This window comes from Ovis aries, chromosome 9 (assembly GCF_016772045.2).
Source record: "Ovis aries strain OAR_USU_Benz2616 breed Rambouillet chromosome 9, ARS-UI_Ramb_v3.0, whole genome shotgun sequence".
Lineage (NCBI taxonomy): Eukaryota > Metazoa > Chordata > Mammalia > Artiodactyla > Bovidae > Ovis > Ovis aries.
In genome coordinates this window covers 53,581,337-53,604,810 of record NC_056062.1, presented here as the reverse complement: position 1 = coordinate 53,604,810, position 23,474 = coordinate 53,581,337, and the positions used below count along the sequence as shown (strand labels likewise).

General features: G+C 33.3%; 1 long non-coding RNA gene across 1 annotated transcript; it reads right to left on the bottom strand.

Moving 5' to 3' along the window:
• Nucleotides 1–7,736: 7,736 nt before the first annotated feature.
• LOC105613955 (uncharacterized) lies at nucleotides 7,737–21,770 on the bottom strand. Its single transcript, XR_001042742.3, has 3 exons — nucleotides 21,662–21,770; nucleotides 12,474–12,571; nucleotides 7,737–7,958 (listed from the first exon to the last, which is right to left on the bottom strand). It is a non-coding gene; the product is annotated as an uncharacterized LOC105613955 (long non-coding RNA).
• Between the last annotated feature and the right edge of the window lie 1,704 nt (nucleotides 21,771–23,474).

Sequence of the window (23,474 nt, the reverse complement as noted above, 5' to 3'; positions counted from 1 at the left end):
CTCAAAACCTGGAGCATAATAATTATGAAATAAAATGGTACCTGATTTTGAAATTCACTGATATAAGATAGTCATTATTTCTCTGTTAGCCCACATTTCATTTTATTCATGTATCTGCTCATTTATTTATTCACCAGATAGTAACTCAATGTATACCAACTTCCAAGTGCTGTGCACTGGATGGACAACACACATGAATTTTGTATTCACATAAATTACAGTCAGAGTAGGAGATGGATGTTTAAAAAACACGAATTAAATATCATGAACTCTATAATTTATAGGCAAATATTATAGAAGAAAATATTGGCAAATATCTATTAACACTATTACATAAAGTCTCATTGTAAGGTCAGGTATGTTGCAGTTGGCCAATTATAATTATTATAATATTTAAAATTTATTAACAATTTTCAATGTTCAATAAGCAGCACAGTTTTTTCACAGACTTTTTTTTCTGGTTTGCATACTAATTGTAAATATACCACAAAGTTCCCATTTCATTCCATGTATATAAAATATGGGAACACAGAAATATTCTCCAGTAGAACTTCCACAGGGTGTGTTTACATTTAATTAATGACATTAATAATAATTTAAAATTCAGAATTCTGAAGTTTTTCGAATTTAATATAGGGTAGAACTGATCATTTTAAGTATTTACAAGGTTATTTTGATTTTTTAAATGAATTTGCTCACCTTATCAAAAAACAGATATGAATCAAAAGGTTCACATTTCCTTTGCTATGGAAAGAAAGGGAAGGATTGAAAAGTCATTTTTGTAATTTCTAAGCTGTGATATTATGCAGTTTATTTTTTAATATCTAAAATTTTGTCAGGATGTGAAAAAAAAAATCTCGAACAAACCCCACACAAAAGAAATGTGTTCTCTAGCAGTGCACAGAACACTACAGAAAGTTACACAATTCTTGGCTTGCAAACCAAACCATTATTAATTTTTCTTTTAATTTAAAAAGACTCTTTTAAATTTTAAAAGATTTAAATTATTTTTATACATGCTTTTATCCCAAATGTATTTTTCCTTTGCAAAACAAACCCCAAGTGAAAATTGACCATTTTCTTTTGTGTCTGTCTCTTCCATTTAACATAGGCTTCCCTGGAGGCCTTAGATGGTAAAGAATCTGCCTGCAATGTAGGAGACCTGGGTTTGATCACTGGGTTGGGAAGATCCCTTGGAGAATGGAATGGAAACCCACTCTAGTATATTTCTGCCTGGAGAATTCTTTGAACAGAAGGCAGGCTACAGTCCATGGGATCACAAAGAGTTGGACACGACTAAGTGACTTTCACACACAGCCATCAGGAAAGGAATTGTTTTGTCTGCTTGATTTCCTGTCATAATTCTCAAGGATTTTAAAAGGTACCTGGCACACTGCACATATCAATAGATATTTGCTCAGTAACAAAATGAGAGAATGAATAATGGAATACTACACATATAATAATTTATTTTGATATACCACATAAATATAAATCTATGTATTTGAAAATTACAGTCCTCAACCATAGTATGAATGAAAATAGACCTATGAGGAAAGTAACAGATTCAGAAATATTTGCAGTTCTAAGTGAATGGTAATTATTCTGTCTGGTTTCTTAAAAACAGAGTGCACTATTCATATAAGGAAACATAATATAAACAAAATACCCTACATAACCATGAAGAATGCTATTTTAAGAGCCTATCTGTTGCTCATGTATATAGTTTTGTTCTTTATTTGAATACTGTATTATAGTTTCTTTGATGGATGTAATCAACACTGCATATACATATATATGTATGCATGTCTATATATATATATATGTGTGCAGATAAACAGATACAACAGTACTTATATCAGTAACATCTATGAGAGGAAAATATTGTGATTGAGCTGCTTTTAAGAACATATATGAGTTCTCTGAATTTTCCGGAAAAAAGTCAGTCTCCACACACCACCAGTAAGATTTTTCACTGTTGCTCAAAAACATGGAATTCATTTGCACCTAGCAGTTGGACTATAAAGAAAGCTGAGCGCCAAATAATTGATGGTTTTGAACTGTGGTGTTGGAGAAGACTCTTGAGAGTCCCTTGGACTGCAAGGAGATCCAACCAGTCCATCCTAAAGGAGATCAGTCCTGAATATTCACTGGAAGGATTGATGTTGAACATGAAACTCCAGTACTTTGGCCACCTGATGTGAAGAACTGATTCACTGGAAAAGATGCTGATGCTGGGAAAGACTGACTGCAGGAGGAGAAGGGGATGACAAAGGATGAGAAGGTTGGATGGCATCACTGACATGAAGGACATGAGTTTGAGTAGGCTCCAGGAGTTGGTGATGGACAGGGAAGCCTGGTGTGCTGCAGTCCATGGGGTCACAAAGAGTCGGACACAACTGAGAGACTGACCTGAATTGAACTGAACTGAAAATAATATTATAGAGGATTCATATCATGAGTATGTTTTGTAAAAGTAAAGATTATCTTGTCAATTATTGCCCGGGAGCTGTCTTTGTAAAAGTTATTGTGAATTTTAGTTTTCTAATTCTCCATTTTGTATACTGCAGTACACAGAAAATCACACTATATAGAATAGTGCAGTACAAAGAAGAAACACGTTTGATTATCATGCTGTAACAAATTTTACTATAGCTTTATTAATATTGTCTTAATCTCCAAATATAAAGAAAGAAATATGATACTGTATCATGATCATAGGAATATTTTTATGGCTAATGTTTTTTCTTAGAGAAAGTCCAATATATTTTGCCAAAAAATTTCCTCGCATGATAGTGAAAAAGAGAAAAAGAAACCTAACACAGTAAAATAGGACAGAAACAGGAAACCTTGCAATAGATTGAATGAGTATTTCTATTTCTGGGAAATTTAGACATGTTCTGTAGGGACCACAATCTGAGGTATGGCATATATTTGGTTTAAGGAATGATTTCTGTCTATCTGAGTCAACACTTATTGGATGTCCACTCATGCAGGACACTGTGCTAGATGCTGAGAATATACAGAGGCGCAAAAGACCTGGTCCCTGCCCTTAGATGAGTTTACTAATAATTGGATCATTGTTTTCAACCACGGAACAGGGAGAAGACCAAAACTAATGAAGAAAATACATTTTTTCTGAAATCCTATTAAATCTTATAGTGTTATGAGTCAAGTATAGTATAACTGAATAAAATGTTGGCCTTGACATTAGAGGTCCTAGATTGAAAATTCTAACCTGCAGTTTATCAGTTAAGTGACCTCAACAGAGTTAAATCATATCTCTAAATGCGTCTGTTTACTTGTAAAATGATCACATTGAGACTGTATTTCTTATGTAAGAAATTTTCCAGTAACATTCTGGTAGAACATGTTAGGAACTTATTTTAGTAAATGTTTGGTGCTTGGATGTTTAGTATATTATCAATGAATCTCGAATTATAATAAATTAGATCAAATTTCACAAGAGAGAACTTGACAAGATGAGCTTGAACAGTTTTGCTTTCTGTAATCTTTAGGTTGATGATTTGGTTGGGTGGGAGGATTTGTCTATCCTACTAAAAGCTGCAGAAAAGTTTTCTTGTGCTAAGCAGAAGAAGCAATCAGGCAAGTTGCTAATTAAAGATTTGGTGTCTAGAGAGAAGAAACAGAAGATCAAAACTTCAGCCATGTGCACCAAGCTCAAATATACAGATTCTTCTAAAAGTTTAATCTCTCAAAACCTCCTAATTCCAATATATGATGGAGTATTGTTGAATTGGGCTTCCCTAGTGGCTCAGTGTAAAGAATCCACCTGCCAATGCAGAAGACATGGGTTCAATTCTTGGGTCAGGAAGATCCCCTGGAGAAGGAAATGGCAACCCACTTCAGTGTTCTTGCCTAGGAAATCCCATGGGCAGAGGAGCCTGGAGGATTAGAGTCTGACATGACTTAGTGACTAAACAACAACAACATTGCTAAATTTGGTAACACTGTGATGATTTTCTACAGAATGAAATGGCATTGCAACAAAACTTTAACTCATGACTTTAACCTGGAGAAAAAAGGATATTACTCTGAATTTAGCTTCTGCATCTGAAAAATTTGCTTTAACTTGTATCTCATTGACTAGCGTTTCATGGATGTTAATTTAATTACTACTCATAGTGATATTTTAGAGGTTAAACTTAATAGAGCCTTAAGTTGAAGCCTAAATTGTTAAAAATCTCTATTTATACATCTGGACAAAATATTCTAACTATTTAGTGCAAGATCCAGTGAAAGGAGCAAATTAAGTTTAAAGCCAAAGAATGCTTAAATCATTCAACCACTTATTAGATGACAAATATCACACATCATATGGAGACAATAATCCTGATCTATCTCAGGAAATTGTGAGGACAAGTCTAAAACATATAACCACATGCTTATACAATATGAAGCAGCTATGCTGCCATATGTATATATCCAGTGTTATGTATCTGTATATATATGCATATATATCCTGTACTATGTATCTGTGCAACCTTCAATTTCCAAGTCTACACTTCCTGGACTCTGCGATGATTGGCCTAAAATGTAGGCTCAGACTCAGAAAATAGTACAGCAGTGTAGGGTAGCGCAATTAGGTTGTAAAAGTGGAACCATGTTCCGAATAGGAAGCAGATGCATTCTCTGAGAAAAACAAAAAGAATGTGAACTCTTGTCAGCAGCAAATTAATCAATCTCTTTCTTCTTTACAGGGGCTATGTTAAAACTATATCTAAAATAGTTAACAAAATTCTAAATTTAAGAGACCGCAAATTTAAAGAGTTCTAGACAATTCTAAGAGAACCAGATTTTTCTTTTCTCTAATGAGGTTAATAATATTGCAGATATGATGCTGCTGAGTTGTGGAGGAAAAGCATTTGTTTTCTTGAGAGCTGATACTGGTCAATAACCAAAAAACCCTTATTTAGGGGTTGTCAAAGGCTACTTTATATCCATTTAAGTAAAGGCAATATCCTCTAAATACATTAATCTGTTTAATCTTGTATCCATCATGGCTCCATGCAGAGGTTAATGGTGGAATTTTGCTGTTAGAAAATATATAACATGTTGTATCTTATGAAAAAGAACCTTTATTTCTAGTTTGATAATATCTACCAGTAATTGAGAATCATGACTATGTCAGGCACAGTGCATGCCCTCTATAAAATTGTCTATTTTCCTGTAACATCCCTATGAGGAAAATATTATTACCTCCAAATTAAAGCTGAAAATACTGTCTTAAAAGTAAAGTAATTGAGGAACTTCCCTGGTGGTCCAGTGGTTAAGACTCTGAGTTTCCACCACAGGGGATGTAGTTTCAGTTGGAAAACTAAGATCCCACATGTGCCGTGGGACATGGCCAAAATAAATAAATAAATAAAGTAATTGGTTCAAACTGGTTATAGCTTAAAAGGATTCGAATTTAGATGTATCTGAACTCTATTATCCATTATGAGATGATGCTCTAGTCTTAGAGGTCTCACTCTATTGTTTTTTTAAAAAAAAAAAACAATTCATTCAACACATTAATTTAAAATGTTTTTTTTAATTTTATAAAATTTATTTTTAATTGAAGGATAATTACTTTACAATGTTGGTTTTATTTCTGTGAAATATTTTTTATAAACCAACCTGAATTTCATGTGGCATTAACCATATACATTGCTTGCAATTATTTCCAGTAAAAATCTTTGAAGAATCACTCCTGTATTACTATTGAAATGAATGTATTTGTTCACCTTATGTCAACTTCCTCTGTGAGCAACTGAGGGCTCTGTTCCTTTATCTGGAACAGTCAAACCCAGCTAAAAACATTTGAGGCAATACATCCCAAACCTTCTTTAGTGTCAAGTAACATTTCTCTTTAGCCCAGTCAGGTTCAGCTTTGAGCATTACTGTGTAATTTTAATGACTTCTTATTTTTAAAGGTGGGGAAGGGGATGGAGATTGACTACGTGACACAACTTACCTGAAGAGGTTTCATTTCAGAAAAAAACAAATATTTCTTTGGATAAATGTATTGCCATTAATAAGTCCTTTACTACTACTGGGTTATTTTGATTCTTTGAGGTCATTTATTAATTATAAGAAGAAAATAATACAGTACATTTTACTTAAGTGGAATTTATTTCTTGCATAAGCCAAAATTTGCTTTAACCTCAAGTGCAGAATATCATATTTGAAATATTCACCTAAGGCTAAGAATTATTTTGTACTTCACATTCTTACTGCTTATCTACTGAACTTCAACTCTCAGACTCAGTCTAAGCCATATGAGGAGGAGATAGAGTCCTTTGGTAAAGACATTTTTATAATGGTCAGATTTCATTCAATGGAGCTCCAAACGAGAAGATTATTGATGTTTGTCAGAAAATCAGTGTTCTGGTCTCAGATCCACCGCAAGACAGGGAGTAGCTCACAAACTTTGTCTATACTTTTGTGTGTGTGTTCAGTTTTTTTCAGTCATGTCTGATTCTTTGCAGGCCCACAGACTGTAGCCCACCAGGATCCTTCTGTCCACAGAATTTTTCAGACAAGATTACTGGAGTAGGTTTCCATCTCCTTCTCTAGTTCTCTTTGTTGCTGCTGCTGCTGCTAAGTCGCTTCAGTCGTGTCCGACTCTGCGCAACCCCATAGACGGCAGCCCACCAGGCTCCTCCATCCTTGGGATTCTCCAGGCAAGAACACTGGAGTGGGTTGCCATTTCCTTCTCCAGTTCATGAAAGTGAAAAGTGAAAGTGAAGTCGCTCAGTCGTGTCTGACTCAGCGACCCCATGGACTGCAGCCTACCAGGCTCCTCTGTCCATGGGGTTTTCCAGGCAAGAGTATTGGAGTGGGTCGTCATTGCCTTCTCCGAGTTCTCTTTGTTATTTCTCCATAATTAAAAAAAAAATGGGATGGAATATATCCTGCAAACCTCCATGCTTGATATATGTATTAATTTTCTACTTAGATAATATAAATTAAAATTCCAGTATATAGATGTGGCTAAAATACACTGCAAGTTCTAGTTGACATGTTTCTTTTTTCAATCTTGTTCTTTTCTTCTTTTTGTGCCTATATATTTGCTAAATGCTAGTATAAGTTCTCTTTAACTACAGACATGGCACTGTGGTACCTTTGCTTGTCTAAGCACACAGCTGAATTTAAAAGTAGCCTGCACCAAGCTCCTCTGTCCATGGGATTTTCAAGGAAAGAGTACTGGAGTGGGTTGCCATTTCCTTCTCCAGGGAATCTTCCCAACCCAGGAATCAAACCCAGGTCTCTCACATTGTAGACAGACGCTTTACCATCTGAGCCACCAGGGAAGTCTTAAAAGTTGAGTTATAGGCAACTCTGCATAATACTCCTAAGAATCTAAAAAAGAGTCGATATACGTATATGTATAACTGACTCACTTTGCTGTGCACCCAAAACCAACACAGCATTGTAAATCAACTATACTTCCACAAAAATTTTTAAAGTGGGGAAGAAAACTTCTCTAGTGGTACAGTGGTTAAGAATCCCCCTGCCAAAGCTGATTTGATCCCTCATCCGGGAAGATCCCACATGATGCGGAGCAACTAAATGAGTGTGCCACAGCTATTGAGCCCTCAGTCTCAAGCCCTGCTCCACAACAAAAGAAGTCACCACACTGAGAAGCCTGTATATGACGAGGAAGAGTAACCCCTGCTTACCACAACTAGGAAAAGCCCATATGCCACAATAAGACCCAGATCAGCCATAAATAAATACATAATTTTTATTAGAGTGAGACTTCCAGATTCATCAGGGAAAAAAAAAGAAAGCTATTCCATAGAAAGTAGTCCTCTCCTAAAGCATCTTCACTTGTTACAGAAGCTAACTTCTGTGCTCACTGAGCACAAAGCATCTTGAAGATGAGAGAGCAGGAGAGGGGTCCTAATAAGCAATCCATTCCTATGAAGGCAGGGGCAAGGTTTCACAAATTCCTGTTTGTTTAAAAGAAAAAAAAATGTTGTTTACAATAAGACATTAGACCAGAAAGCCTGACTAATTTGTTAGAAGGAAAATAAATCTAGGCAAAGCAATGTATATTTATTCAAGTGCGTAACTTGAAAATAAGAGCAAATTTTCCTGAAAAGTATTTTACACAAGCAAACACACTCAGCCTTGTTAAGTTATAATGACAGCACAGCACTATCTGGACTTCAAAAAAAATAAAAAAATAGAGCCCTGCCTACTTGTTTTCTCGAAAATACCAACAGTTGATGATTTGACTGTTTTTTTGGAGGGGGGGGGGCTTTAAAATTCACCTTTGGTCCATTTTGCCAGTGGAGTTACAATCCTTTCTGCAAACAGTTTGTGGTCCCATTGCAACCTTAAATGTGTCAGGTTTTTTCAGCATAGCAGGACAGGGTGAATCTCCCTTATTTTTTCCTTCCCATTTCAGTATTTCAAGTTTTCCCCAGGTGTCTTGTCTCAAGCAAAACTGCAGTATCAGACATACTGGATTTTAGGCCAAGTATCAGTTTATTGAAGTCATATGCACAAATGTAGTGATTTTCACAGCCAGACACCTTCTACAGTCTTTGCACTTTTTTCTTTTTGTTGTGTTGTTTGTCATTTATTTTGATTGGAGAAAAAAAAGAGCCTTAATTTCATCTTTCCAAATCTTTTCTTGGACTTAATAAACAAGCGCATCAATATATATTTTATATTTTGAGAATGTATTTGTGAACATCATTTTACACCTTAAATTTAAAATTCACTGGAGAGTGAATATTCAGAATTTTTCTCAAAGTATCATAGAGTCTTAGCTCTGTTAAATGTCTACCAGGTATACATGGAACTCCATTTCCAAGGTGTTAGTCATTCGGTTGTGTCTGACTCTTTGTTACCTCATAGACTGTAACCCACCAGATTCCTCTGTTCATGGGATTGCCTAGGCAAGAATACTAGAGTGAGTTGCCATTTCTTATGCCAGGGGATCTTCTGACTCAGGGATTCAACTTGCATCTCCAGAGTCTCCTGCATTAACAGGCAGATTCTTTACCATTGAGCTACATGGGAAGCGCAAGCAATAGGTATATTGGCAACTGAAAGAACGTTCTCAATTAGATAGGCTAGGAACAATGTCATAGAAACATTTGCTGTTGACTGTGACAGGAAAGTCTAAACCCTTTCTAAGTTCTATATTTATCATTTGTCATTCTTTGACATTAAATTATTTGATTAATGAATAGATTCTCTGTGCTCTCTTGAGATATCTAGTTAGCCTTGGTTTATCTGTTGTCTTAATCCAAAACAAGAATAATCCAGACAAAGAGCAGACACCACTAGTTTGAACCTATCTTTGATCAAGTGTTTTATGTATGGACCATGGAGAAGACTGGTTGGATCTCCTTGCAATCCAAGGGACTCTCAAGTTTTCTCCAACACCACAGTTCAAAAGCATCAATTCTTTGGTGCTCAGCTTTCTTCACAGTCCAATTCTCATATCCATACATGACTACTGGAAAACCCATAGCCTTGACTAGACAGACCTTTGTTGGCAAAGTAAGACTACAAGGAGATCCAACCAGTCCATTCTAGAGATCAGTCCTGGGATTTCTTTGGAAGGAATGATGCTAAAGCTGAAACTCCAGTACTTTGACCACCTCATGCAAAGAGTTGACTCAATGGAAAAGACTCTGATGCTGGGAGGGATTAGGGGCAGGAGGAGAAGGGGATGACAGAGGATGAGATGGCTGGATGGCATCACCGATTCGATGGACATAAGTTTGAGTGAACTCTGGGAGTTGGTGATGGACAGGGAGGCCTGGCGTGCTGCGATTCATGGGGTCACAAAGTTGCTCATGTCATGACTGAGCAACTGAACTGAACTGATGGAGAAGACAGCGCAGGCTTCCAGGAACGTAACGAGATTCAATGCCAACAATGATAAAAATAGAATTCCAACATGAAAATTAAACTAACTTTACTGGGAGCAGAAGAAGCACAAGGGAGAGAGAATCCTTAATACTTCTGTGCTATAGTCCACAGGTTCTTACACTTTAGATTCATCTCTGTAAGTGAATCCATGAGATCAACAGTAAAGAGGATGGCGAAAAGAAGAAAAATTTAGATTTTAGAGTTACATCAAAATTAAAAGAGAATAAAAAAATACAAATAAAAATGAAAATGTGATTTGAGTATGTATTGTAATGGTATGTCAATCATTGTCATAAAGTTTTTGTGGCTTTTATTATAAAGAAATATTAAAATATTCTCTTTTCTAGTCTTCAGAAGGAATGCAAATCATAAAATCCAAAGAGATGGATTTCTGAGGAAAAAATATTCCCAGAATTGGAGGATGCTATGCCATTCAAGCACTTTCACATCCCTAACAACAAAGTCTTTTTTAAGATAACAAAGAAAATTATACATAAGGACCTATTGTATAGCACAGGGAACTATACTCAATACTATGTAGTAACCTATATGGAAAAGAATCTTAAAAAGTGTATATATACACATATTTATTTATAAAATATATATATATACATATATTATATATATAACTGAATCACTTTGCTGTGCACCAGAAACTAACACAACTATATTTCAATAAAATTTTAAAAAGATTTAAAAATAAAAGATAATTATAAAACCCAAGAAAGATACAGTCCTCATTGTATAATTTTATTGAACATTTTTTTTTCTTTTTTTGTTATCTGACTCCCTGCTAGAATGTAACCTTTTTGAGGGCAAGGATTTAGTTATTTTGTTCACCGTTTAAACATAGGATCGGTGTTAGCTGCAAAGCCAGATCTAAGGAGATAATTGTTGAATAAGCTAATATGGTACTTTCAAAATCACTTTAGCTCAGTAATCCTTGCCCCTCAATATCTTATGAGTCTAATTTACCTTCAGCACATACACATTAGTTTATGTTGCCTTCTCATTTTCCACTCCATTCTCAATGGTTTGAGTCATTTTTGACAGTCCTGTTTACAGTCCTCTAAACCCCTGCTATACTCATTCTGTCAGATGACTTTATTGCAAAAGCTACTCTCATTTTCCTGACATCTGTACCCATCATTCACTCATATCTTCTCTCAGATGTGGAAGATATCCTTGTAAGTGTCTGTCTTTACACTTCATAAATGTCTGCTGCATGTTCTGAACACTTGCGCCACCAATGACTCACTTTCAGTCTCGTATCTTCCTTGTCCATGTTCTTTTTATCTTTCGTCTACCGTCAAATTCAAGTCCATGTTCATGAGGACTTGGTCCTTCCTCACTCCTTTCAATCAGCTACTCTACTTTTTCTCTCTTTTATTTTCTTTCTCCCCACCTGTCTTAGTGACTTTGGGCTATTATAACAAAACACCATACACTCAATGGATTATAAAGGGCAGAACTTTATTTCTCAGAGTTCTAGAGGCTAGGAAATCAGAGATGGAGTCACTGGAAGATTTCATGCTTTGTGAAAGCCTGCTTCTTGCTTCATACATAACTGCCTTTTTCTTATGTCTTCACAGGATAGAAGGGGCAAGGGAGCTTTCTCAGGGCTCTTTTATAAGAACACTAATTCTATTCATGAAGGCTGTACCCCTATAATATAATCACCCAGAGACCTCACTTATTAATACCACCACTCTTTGGATTAGTATTTAAACTTGAGAATTTGAGGGCACACACACATATAGACCATAGCATCACCAAATATTTAAGGCAATAATGCAGGTCCCTCTGGCTTACTATACATTTCTGTGTCAATTTGTTTCAATTTACCACTCTCATCTATGTCAATAAAGCTTCCATTTTCCAAATCCATTTCTCTCAAACTTGGATAAGTTGTCTGACCATATCTCAGCCAAGGGCTAATATTGTTACTACCCTTAGATAAAAAATCAAGTCCTCTTTTGATATTTGCAATACATGCTAGAAGTCAGGACAGCAATTCTGAGTGTTTTACTAGGAGATGGATGATATATTGAACCAGGCACATAGCTAAGTTCATTCCTTTCATTAAGTACTAGTTTACCAAAAGTTAGTTAAAAGAGTGCAGTGCCTATCATGGTCCAGGAAGGTAGTAATGAACCCAGAGCTAGCCATTGGGATAAATGGGTCTTACCATTACAACAATAGGTAAAATATGGTGAGATGCTTACTATAGTGGTGTATGCATTAGGTCCCATAGACAAGGTGAAATATTTAACATAATTCAGTTTGGAATGAGTGAAGAGGCAGTCACAGGGAGGTGACCTAGATACCAATATTTAAGGATGAATAGGAATTAGCTAGTTGAAATATTAAGAGAAAATGGTGACAGATTCAGCCCATTGCTTCTCTAACATTAGTGTGATTATATGCCCTTGACTATTATAACTCTTGAAAATCTCCCCATTACTTCTAAGCAAATTACAAATTCCTAGAAGTGGCATAGAGACTATCTACCATGTGGTTTCAATCTGCCTTTCTATGCATTCAACTATTCTCTATAAAGTAAAATCACTTACCATTTTCTAGGCCAAAATACGCTTTCTCATTGTGTTTTTGCTTCTCAATCTTTTTGTCCATGTAAGCATCTCATCCAGTTCAGCAGTAAAGAATCCACCTGCCAATGCAGGAGACACAGCTTCAATCCCCAGGTCAGGAAGGTCCCCTGGAGAAGGAAATGGCGACCCATTCCAGTATTCTTGGTTGAGATATCTCACGGACAGAGGAGCCTGGTGGGCTACAGTCCATGGAGTTGCAAAGAGTTGGACATGACTTAGTGACTAAACTAAACAACAACAAAACATCCCATCAAATATTTATACAATCTGAAAAGACAGTTGCCAACGATTGCCTCTTTAATTAGTTACCCCTTCTGAGGCAATTATTTCAATACTGTGATAATTTGCTTTTCAATTTAAAGGACAAATCACACATTACCTAGGTTTGTGAATGTTTTTTTATCATGTACCTTCCCCTTATTAGCTTATGGGTGTGTGTGTGTTATTCAGTCAGTTGTGCTCAACTCTTTGAGACCCATGGACTGCAGCACACCCCTTCAGGGTAAAAAGCCCTACCTTAGCTGTTTTTTGTGTTCCCCACAACCCGAAGAAAGAATGCCTTTAAAACATTAGCTTTTCAATAAACTGTGGGCCAATATATAGTTTGATCAATAAATTTTCCTAAGAAATACAGTTCTGGTCATTTTGTTTTAGTTAAGAAAGTAATTCAAAAATTGTGCCCTAGACCTCCATGATTTTATAAAATTCTTAGTTAGTTACCTCATTATTAGTCCAACACGGCATTAGCTTGAAAACAAACTGGAAATGTTAGATTCACTACAAAAGCCAAAGACCTGCACTGAATCTCGGTATAATTACCTCATATAACTGTTGTAACAGAATACAAAATGTGTCATGGTGGAAAATATTACTTATTACCCTGGAAAAACAAAGTTCCATATTACTCAAATACTTTCTCTCAAAGGGGCCCCAAATATTTGAACTGAAGAACTAAGGCACAAAATGTTTACCAATTACATTCTACTAGGTACATTAAGGAACTAAGGAGCAGATCCTTATGATCATAGCTAAGAAAAACTATGTTAAAAGTTTTGGAGAGGGAAGTAGTGTATTTTCAGTCCTAGTCATTAATTTTAAACAACGTCTAATCTGTACAATAGAGAGAAGAAGCCTGTATTTGTACTGTTTTGCTTTTGACCTCTGCCCTTTTTGTAAAACCCAGAACTTCCAATAATATGAAAGGATTTTGATACTGTATTTTAGTTTTAGCATTTATAGGCGCATCAAGTTACCTTTCTTTGGTTTGGCTTTTCCCTAAATGCTGATTCTATGCCTAAGTGTCCACCAGAGGCCAGGCAGTGGGTTTCTCTGAAAATGCGATGCATCTAAAAGATTATAGCTGAGTTAATAAAAATTTCAAGTTAGAAACATCACAATGAGCATGTGTTTCCATTCATAAAGTATGTCTTAAACACACACAAACTATTTTTTGTCATCTGGTTTTGCCCCATTTTGAAATTATTCTCTGCTGTTAATTAGAAGTGACTACAATTTGATTAATCTCAAACATGTGTCACGTATAAACAATGTGGAGAACTGAATTCAATTTTTTTTTCACTTGCAGTATGCAGGGTGTTCACAGAAAGGAGACAAATATATTTTTCAAATAATCTGAAATCTGATATTATCACACTAACAGGATATTATCAATGTAACATATTCTCAAATATAAATATATCATATTTATTTGATGCATTAAATGCACAGGATACCTTAATTATAAGCAGGTTTAGACTGAAAATGCAAAAATTAAAGAGACTTCTTTCTCATTTGTTACACTTCTAAAGCTTTTGATTCTGGAATCTGTTTTTTAACCTTGAGAATTCACCTGATCTTGGTCTCTGGTTTTTGATTTACTTCTTTTATCAATAACATCTCAGTGCTTGCAAACTCAGTAGACAAGTATACATGGGTTTTGCTTAAAGAAAGGAAAGTTTCAATTAACAAGGAGAAAATGTCTCTTTGGCTTAATTTGAATTATAATTATTGTTATAGGATATATACTAAAACACTCATTTTTCAATGTGCTAATTTAATTTCCATAAATGCACTCAGCCTTTAGCCAGATTATAAAAGAAAAATTTTATGATAAAGTAGTTGTGATTTAAGAAACAATGATTCCAGTTAGGTTTTTCAGTTCAACTTTCTAACCAAAAAATGGTTTTCTTTCTTATTACACAGCCTGCAGTAATAAGTGAAATATAATCCTAATTAATTTTTCCTACAGCTATATATAAATCAATAGTTGCAACATCCCAAAGGAAACACACACTGCAGTCCTCCAGGTTCCTAATGAATGCAAATAGAATGACCTTTTTCTGACAACTATGAATATTGTTCCACAATTTTACCATTAAAATTGCTGCTATCAGCAATTCATACAGCAAACATGGAGACTACAATAGTTGTAAATAACCATTCATTATGGCAAGAAAGGAATGGGAAAAACTAAGCCTAAGTTATGCAACTTTTAAGCCTCAGCCTGATTTTTATATTTCATTTTTCTTATTTTTTCCCACATTTGATCACAGCATTATTTATACTTCTGACTCACGTTAGAATTTATTTTTAGTTTTTTTATTTTAATTTTTGCTTTATATTGGAGTATAGTTAATTTACAATTTTCTATTAGTTTCTGGTGTGCAACAATGTGATTCAGTTATACATATACATATGTCCTTTCTTTTTCAGATATTTTTACCATATAGATTATTATAGAATATTGAGTAGAGTTCTCTGTGCTATACAGTAGGTCCTTCTTGATTATTTGATATTCAGTAGTGTGTAAATGCTAATCATTTTGATGTTGAAATTCTGTCTGTAACCAGTCATTATTTAGATTCTTCTCTATTCCAGATGAAAAGACATTAAAATAATTCAATGTTTTATATTATTTACTTGAGAAGTTCAGTATTGAAATGTTTTTGCAAATGAAGTAATAATATTATAAGGCTCTAAATACTATAGTCAGATTATTAGGAGACTGTGATGATATTCCACAGACATATCTGTACAGAAAACCCTATTGGTGTACTTAACGTATCAAGACATAGTACCATTCTTGTAATGAGCATGTGGATGAATTCAGAAGCTATGAAAACAGATAATGACATAAGAATGACCCCTATGGGAACCTGAAGAAAAGGTAAGAAGCAATTCAACTGCATTATAGAAGAACCACTTTATTCCAAAATGCAATAACACTGTGTGTATTTATGCTAGTGCATATTTAGTTTCCATGAAGATGTCTCATTAAGTGTAGAAGTTAAACTCAAATTGTATAAGAGTAGCTAAGTTTGTTAAACTTAATTCTGTCAGTCATAGATCTATATACTGGAAATTCCGATTGTTCTCTACAGTCAAGAATATAATTAGCCAATAGAATTCAAATACTCATGAAAAATAAAACTGCCCAAATTGCAACAAGTTTCAAAAAGGAACTCACAACAGTAGTACATTTTCACAAAATTGCAAAAACTATTTCTTCCTTCCCTTATTCTATGATTAATTTATATACTTTTGTACACGACTGGAGACCACTGTCATATAATTATTTGATATCTCAAATATGTATTAGTGACACAAGTTTACATAGACTCTATTTATAGAGATATATTAACTGTCTTTGCTAAGTAGTTGTACCACTATTTTAGTATAAAGTCAACCTACGCTACTTTCAAGTGGAGAGCTGTTTTAAACTTCATTCAATTTCTTGAAATAGTTAAGAGAGCTTTTCTGTGAGTGTGGTTTGGGAACAGCAGGCATAGATGGCATTTTTTAACTGTATTAAACAATCTCCTCTTGATGGCATCTCTCCTGAAGATGTCTGTACTCTCACACCTGTAATGCTTTCATGTTCAAAATGAATCCCTGCTACATCTCACTCAATATTGATCTTTAAGGCATTTCTCCCAATCCTTTTCCCAGTGTGGTCACTGAACAGTATCAGAGTTCAATAGGAAGATCAGCTGCTCATCCACTTTTTGCTAAAGCAATTTGTATTATGGATTTATTTTAGCAGTCTACAGTGGCAGTTGCTGTTTTTACTATTTAAATGCTTTGATTATCTGACCTTGCTTACTTTATCTTTCTAAGTGCTATGCATGAGCTTTAAAATTGATCAATAAGTGGGGATTCCTCTACAGGATTATGCTGAAATCAATCTCAATTCAGACTTTTCGTATTTTATGTTTATTACTAGATCCGTCTTAATTGCATTCCTTATTTTGGAAAATAATTTTAAAACACCTAGTTGATTACAGAGATAAGAGTCTTTCAAGATCCATGCATATTATAAAATAACTTGTATTCTTTATATGTTATTCTGTCCATTCTTTCAATGTGAAGTAGGAAAGAATTAACCATGGATATTTTATTCAAATATCTTTACATTATAAATAAAGATCTATTCTATTAGAAGAAAAAACACAGCCTTGTTTATACAGATGAGTAACTGAAAAATCTAGACACACATTAATGTGCTATGTTAATTGTGATAAGTGTGAAACTTCAACCGACACAGTCTATATACATATTTTGCACATAAAAGTGTTTATAAGACTTTCAACAGGATAAATTAATACTCCCTGGAAGAAAAATCAAAGCAAATTCTCAATACTTGTATTTCTGAAATTCAATAGGAAAAAAGCTATAAGCTTGCTGAATATCAAAAAAAAGGAATATTCAATATGAGAAAAAATTTTGTTTCACACTCTCACTATTAAGATAGGATAATTTACTCATTTTTTTGGATTGAAATAGAAGTAAATTAGAACCTTAAAATGCCTCTTAATTCGAATTATGAATTTCATAACCAAAATCCCATATTAATTATTCATGAATTTTAATAAATATAAAATTCTTAAAATTAACTATATGAGACACAAACATTAAGGAATATGAATTATCTTGCATAACTATTAAAGCTTGTGCTAAATTTTTGGTCTAATTTAGTTACATTTCATGACTCTGGGTGGTCACATGAAGCTCCTGAATTTTGTCTTTGGATCAGTTTATACTTACATTAGATTTTTCAAAGTCATAAACAAAAGGAACGCAGAGATGAGTTAAAAAAAGAAATTGATGTCATCTTTTTTAATCTGATTTTAAAATCCAATCTAACATCTAAATATCTGTGTCATCAACTGTTACATAAAATTGCAGTGAAATATTTCCATGTACGTAAATGAGAGTATAAAATCTGCAATTTCAGAGGCCAAATATGCAAGCAGAAAAGATCCTGAGGTAAATAATCATATGACTATACACAGAAGATGTGCAATATTTTCACCTGTGCAAATACAGTCTTTTTCTGCTCAAATAATTTTAAAAACTCTCATAGGACCAGAGAAATAGCGCATATGTCCAATAGGTCTATAGTCATATATTCATACTTTGGAATTATTGGTCAAAATGATTTAGCATGTAACAGCTTTCATTTTAGACTAAATTCTAGCCTATTATTACAATAATTTTTTTTCCTGCGGCTTACATTAAATGAGACGTAAAGTACATGTGAATGAAAGCAAAGCCATCACAAGATATTTCATTTTAATAGTTACATGGATGGAGTTAGGATAGGAAAATTAAGATTCCCGAATACAAAAAGAATGAGGAAAGTAAGAATTTTAATTTTAAATAGTTGCCATCATGGTATTTTTAAAAACTGTTACAACCAGTTACTTCCTTTCTACTGTTTGTAGTGGAATAGTGCTTGAGATAAATCATTTTTCCAGAAAGTTTTGCATCTCTGTAGATCACAGCCCTGGCAAGACATGTCCATACTTTCATACTTTTTCCCTCAAGTGGGTAAATGTTAAGAGAGAAGAATCCAAGTTTCATGATGCACCAACACAAAGCTGGGAAGTGAAAATTATGTTGCAGTGGAGTCTTGAAAATATGACTGTAAAAGTTAATCAATAAAATGTCTATTCCTGTCTATTCACTGGAGGCCCCAGCTGCATAGCTTCACTCAATCGATACTACAAATTATTACGATTTCCAGGTTCCCACTGGACATTCAGAACAAATCTTTCAAGTGTAACAGTCTTATACTGAGTATATGGTATGTGTTCTCTACATTTATTTCAAAAAGAGAAAGGGAAAAATAAAATCTAAATCCTATGTGTTCTTTAAAACTTCAACTCTATGGAAAATAACTTACGGGTTACCTTTTAATGTTAAAAACATCTTCCTTTTGATTGCCAAATTTTGTGCACGTTTCTTTTTTAACTGTTTCACATTTAGTTAAGAAATGACTTACTCTAATAATAGATATAGGTGATATAGCAACCTGGTTAACTCTGAATGTTTCCCAAAATAAATGAATGAAAGAAATACCTTTGGGATAACTTATCAAACAGTTACTTGAATATATTATCACTGTTAGAGAGATACATACAGGACCCTGACTGACAAATATTTCAAATTGTAGCAGATCCCTTAAAATATACATTCTAGTGATTGTTTTTATGACTTATCCCAACACATTTAAAAAAATCATGTTTGAAATATTCAATTTTTTCTAAAATAAAAAATTATAATTTCAAAAATGAGTTGCTGTTTTTCTAAATAAAAATCTCAGAATGTTTTGTTCTAAGTGTGATTATCTGCTCTCTGCAGAAAGATTCTATATTGATTATAAACTCTAGAAGCTACTCAAGACCTTAAATTTACCCTCCATACATTTTGTTCCTGTATCTCCTAGTCAAAATTCAGAGTTTTCCAGATAAAGGGATGACAGATGAAGGGAACTAACTATAATACTTTCATGCCTTATGACACCTAACATGGTCTTTCTTTCTTTTGACTGGTGAATCCTATGGTGTCTGGCACTGCCCCAAACCAAATCAATTGGTAAATTTGATCAATTCATGCCACCTGTCGATTGAGTGGGAAAAAAACCAAAACTAATAAACAGAATATTTTGTTTGCTAAACCAAAAAGGTTTTGATTTTTATTTGACATTGAAACAATACTGTATTTTTCCATGTATCACGGAAAACATATAGACACATATATCTAACATGTACTCATATCCTGTGACAATCTATGTTGAGGCTATATTTGAAAAGAAAGATAAATGTGTTCCTCCTAAGAAATCATCACTGTTTTGATTATGATCATTTATCAATCCCTATAAACTTTAATAACATTTTCTTATGTCTTAATAACATTTCTAATTTTATGATTTTTAAGATATTTGAAAAAAACATTTCAAATATTTAGATTTGAAATCATGAAGTTACAATTTTAAATACTCTCTTAGATAATGTCTGTATACCTTGCCAGCAGTTTCACATTAAGAGAGAATATCATACTTAATTTCATGAAGAAGCTATATTAGAAAATAAAGTAGATAAATATAGATCAAACATAGAGAACTTAAGTTTGATTTTTCATTATAATTTAACTAGATGAATCACTGTCTAGTTTATTTGCTTATAAAATTCAAGACTGAAATCAGATCACTGCATGTCAGTTTTTAGATCAAAAATTATATTTTTGTGGGCATACTGAATAATGTGCCTTTATAGTACTATTTAACTGTAGAAAAAATGTTGGCATTATTTTAATAGCAATATGCTAACATCAAATACTATCATTAGTTTTATATGAGTTCACAACCATTTTTATATATTTCTTATTTTATAAACACATCTTAGGCATATTATTCCCCTAATATAATATTGCTTTTTTAAGACACCATAATGTTTATAACAATAGTGCATTACTATATGCATTCCCAAAGAAACTTTGCCCAATATGCTTTTAATCCTTGGTACCAATTTCTACCTTTTAATATTCGTTAAATGTGTCTTTTTTTGTTGTTGTGTGTGTCCTGGCATCTGACTAAAGGTACATGAATGGCAAACAGGGTTTATTATAGGGTTTGATTTTATTTAGAAGCACACAAAATGTTATCCTAGATTTCATAATTGTTTTAATGCTTTGTAATATTACATCATTGAATTAAAACATAAATAAATTGCTCATGAATAAATTTCAAAAAATGTGTTTTTATATTTTATGTGCACTATAAACTACAAATCAAGAAAGAAATGTTTACTATATATATTATTTTGAAGGCCTTTTGATAGGTATATCAAGATATGCATTAAGGAGTATAAGTTTAGAATATGACTTCCAAAAAGCAGTTAAGATCAAATAAAGCAGGCCAAATTTACTTCTGGCTGCAGGACTTTGGTCAAAGGTATGAGTGACAAGGGAAAAAACTTCAGGTGTGGATGCTTTATCTAACTGCAATTACTCGATTCAAGCAAGTTCAGCAAGTAAAGTTTAATTCTTTACAAACAGAAAGAGAGAGACTGAGAGAGATTCATCTGGGCTACGCTACTTTCAATTTGTTTTTTGAAAACAGACTAAGAGAATGAATACAGAAAAAAAAACCCACAAAGATGATAGAATACTTGATTATCAGAACACCAAAATGAAAAATAAACTAATATTTATTTGAATTGCCAATGACAAAATCTGAAAACATTGCAGAGATATAAAGTAATTGCATAAAGATTTAGATAATAAAAACAGAAATTAAATACTAGATGCTTCACTAAGGACAGCTTTCATGAATGTTTCAGAACAACATAAGTCTTTATTACTTTTCTTCATAGTTTCTTACATGCCTCAATGGTCTGATCAAAAATTTTCCACTCTCAATGTCTCCCAATTTAATAGTGTCTTGCTTAGAGCTGCTACTTTAACAAAAAAGAAAAGCAACAAGAGCCATATGTAACCTTTGGACTCTGAAAGGAGAAAGATGAGAATGCCATTGGCAGATAGGTGCTAAGAAACACAGTGTACTCTTTCCCTTGAATCTTACCTTCAACATTTCTTGATAGTTAACAAGAAAGTTGACTGCCACATCATTATTCAGAATCTGGAATAAGACAGTTACCGTTTTCAACATGTGCCATTTCAGTTAAGAAATGTTGCAGACTGAAAGTTTATCTGTTTTGGAAAGAACAATATATTGAACAAGCTAGAATATTTACACAGAACCTTTTGCAACACAGAGAGAATTAAACATTTAGCAACTAAAGTCAAAAGGACTGACTTGATTTCAGTTTGTAAAGTAAAACTTTCTGAAAGACTGAAAAACAACTCACTTGTAATCATTTTTTTCTTCTTCAGAAGCAATAATCCCTTCTGTCACTGTCTTCGGCTCTGCCTGGGGTTTTCTACTGTTCTGTTCTTGGCGAACTGTTTCTGCTATTTGCTCAGTTAGCTGCTCTTGAGTAGCCTTAAAGCTGGATTCCATTAGAAGAAGTTTTTCATCTTGACTGGCAAGTTCTTGGGCTGAAAGATAAAACAAGAACATTGCCTTTTAAAAAACCAAGCTAATCTGGTTTCTTTTCTTCTTTTGTTTTTGGTTTAAATTCTATGCAATGCAAATTTGAGAAAGATTTAAACAGATCCTTCTTGTCCAAATACAAATTCGTATATTCACATTTTTAGATTCCTTTATTTAAAGCACAAGTAAACAAAGGTATGTATGAAGAAATACAAGATGCTTGTTAGTAATCTCGAATTTATAAAACATTTGAATGAAAAACTTAAGTGTCTTCATCAGACAACAATTCTCCAAGATAATTTGTAAGACCTTTGCTACAATGTAAGTGTATTATAAAACAACATTAATGTATAGTACTCTTGTTCTTTCTTTAGCATAGGCCTTGGGTATATGTATATACATTCACATAGACAAAGACTGACACATTATAAATTATGCCAAAATGATGACTCTCCACTGATTTATTTTCATGTATAATATTTATGAAATTTAAACACTTTTTCAAGGTCATCCAATAGATGGCACTCTTTCATTAGACCAAAGCAGACAGGCAGTATGCTTCAAGCTCTCAAAAAATAAGTGATTTAAGACAAAGACATTTTTCCTTTGTTCTTTGTTGACTGTATTCTTAGAGATATATATCTGTATATTGTATTCGACTATTCCCCCTTTATAAAAATGTTTATCTGTTTTTTTTTTCTTTTCAACTGACTTAAATACATATCATCAATTGCAAATGTTATCAGGTTTTAAATTTTATTTTTAATAATATGTTTAGATTTGTCTAGTTGCATTATTTTAAAAGTATCTTTTTAGGAGTATTCTTAAATATAACTGGATTTTTAATCCATTGCATTAAAGATCATGATATTTTATGAAAATTAGTAATTTCAGTCTTGCAGTTCAACTGCAGAAGAAAAAAGAAATGCTTTTTAGTATCTCCAAATCATTAAAAATAGAAATAGAAATGGAGAAGATCAGATTTTTATAAAAAGAGCATCTTCCCTTTTAATGATTCTCATTTTATGTCCAAAAATGGTGTTTATTTTAAGCTTCAATAAAGTTGGGAACCACGGTATTACAGTCTTACATCAGAGGTATCTTTTACAGTCAACCTCATAAAGAAGAAACTCATATAAATATTCTACATTTATCACTCATCTTTGAAGTTGAATGATGCCTCCTTTATGAATTAGATCTAACAATATCTGATTCTTGGTTTCTCATTTATAGATTTTTTAAGATTCTAGATTATATATAAACAACTGTGTGCTTATATTTTTATAAATATATACACACATGTTTGCTTTGTTTTCTTGCAAATATTCAAAATGACCAGTTTGCCACAGAAAAAATTATGGCATCTACTATTTTTATAGCTTAAACCTTCTCTATATTAACAGTTTAAATTTGTGCCTCAGGAAACCATAGGGCTAACACAAACAGCTAAATATTTAACAAGGAAGAATGCATCACCCAGAGCTCATCTTTATTAAATTTCAAATACATTGAAATCTCTGAACAAATGAGCTAAATGTTTAATAATTTTAACATATGTTAAATCATGGGGGAAACAATCCAATAAAGAACTTACAAGCTTGATTTCAAATTTTTAAAAAATCCTTCAA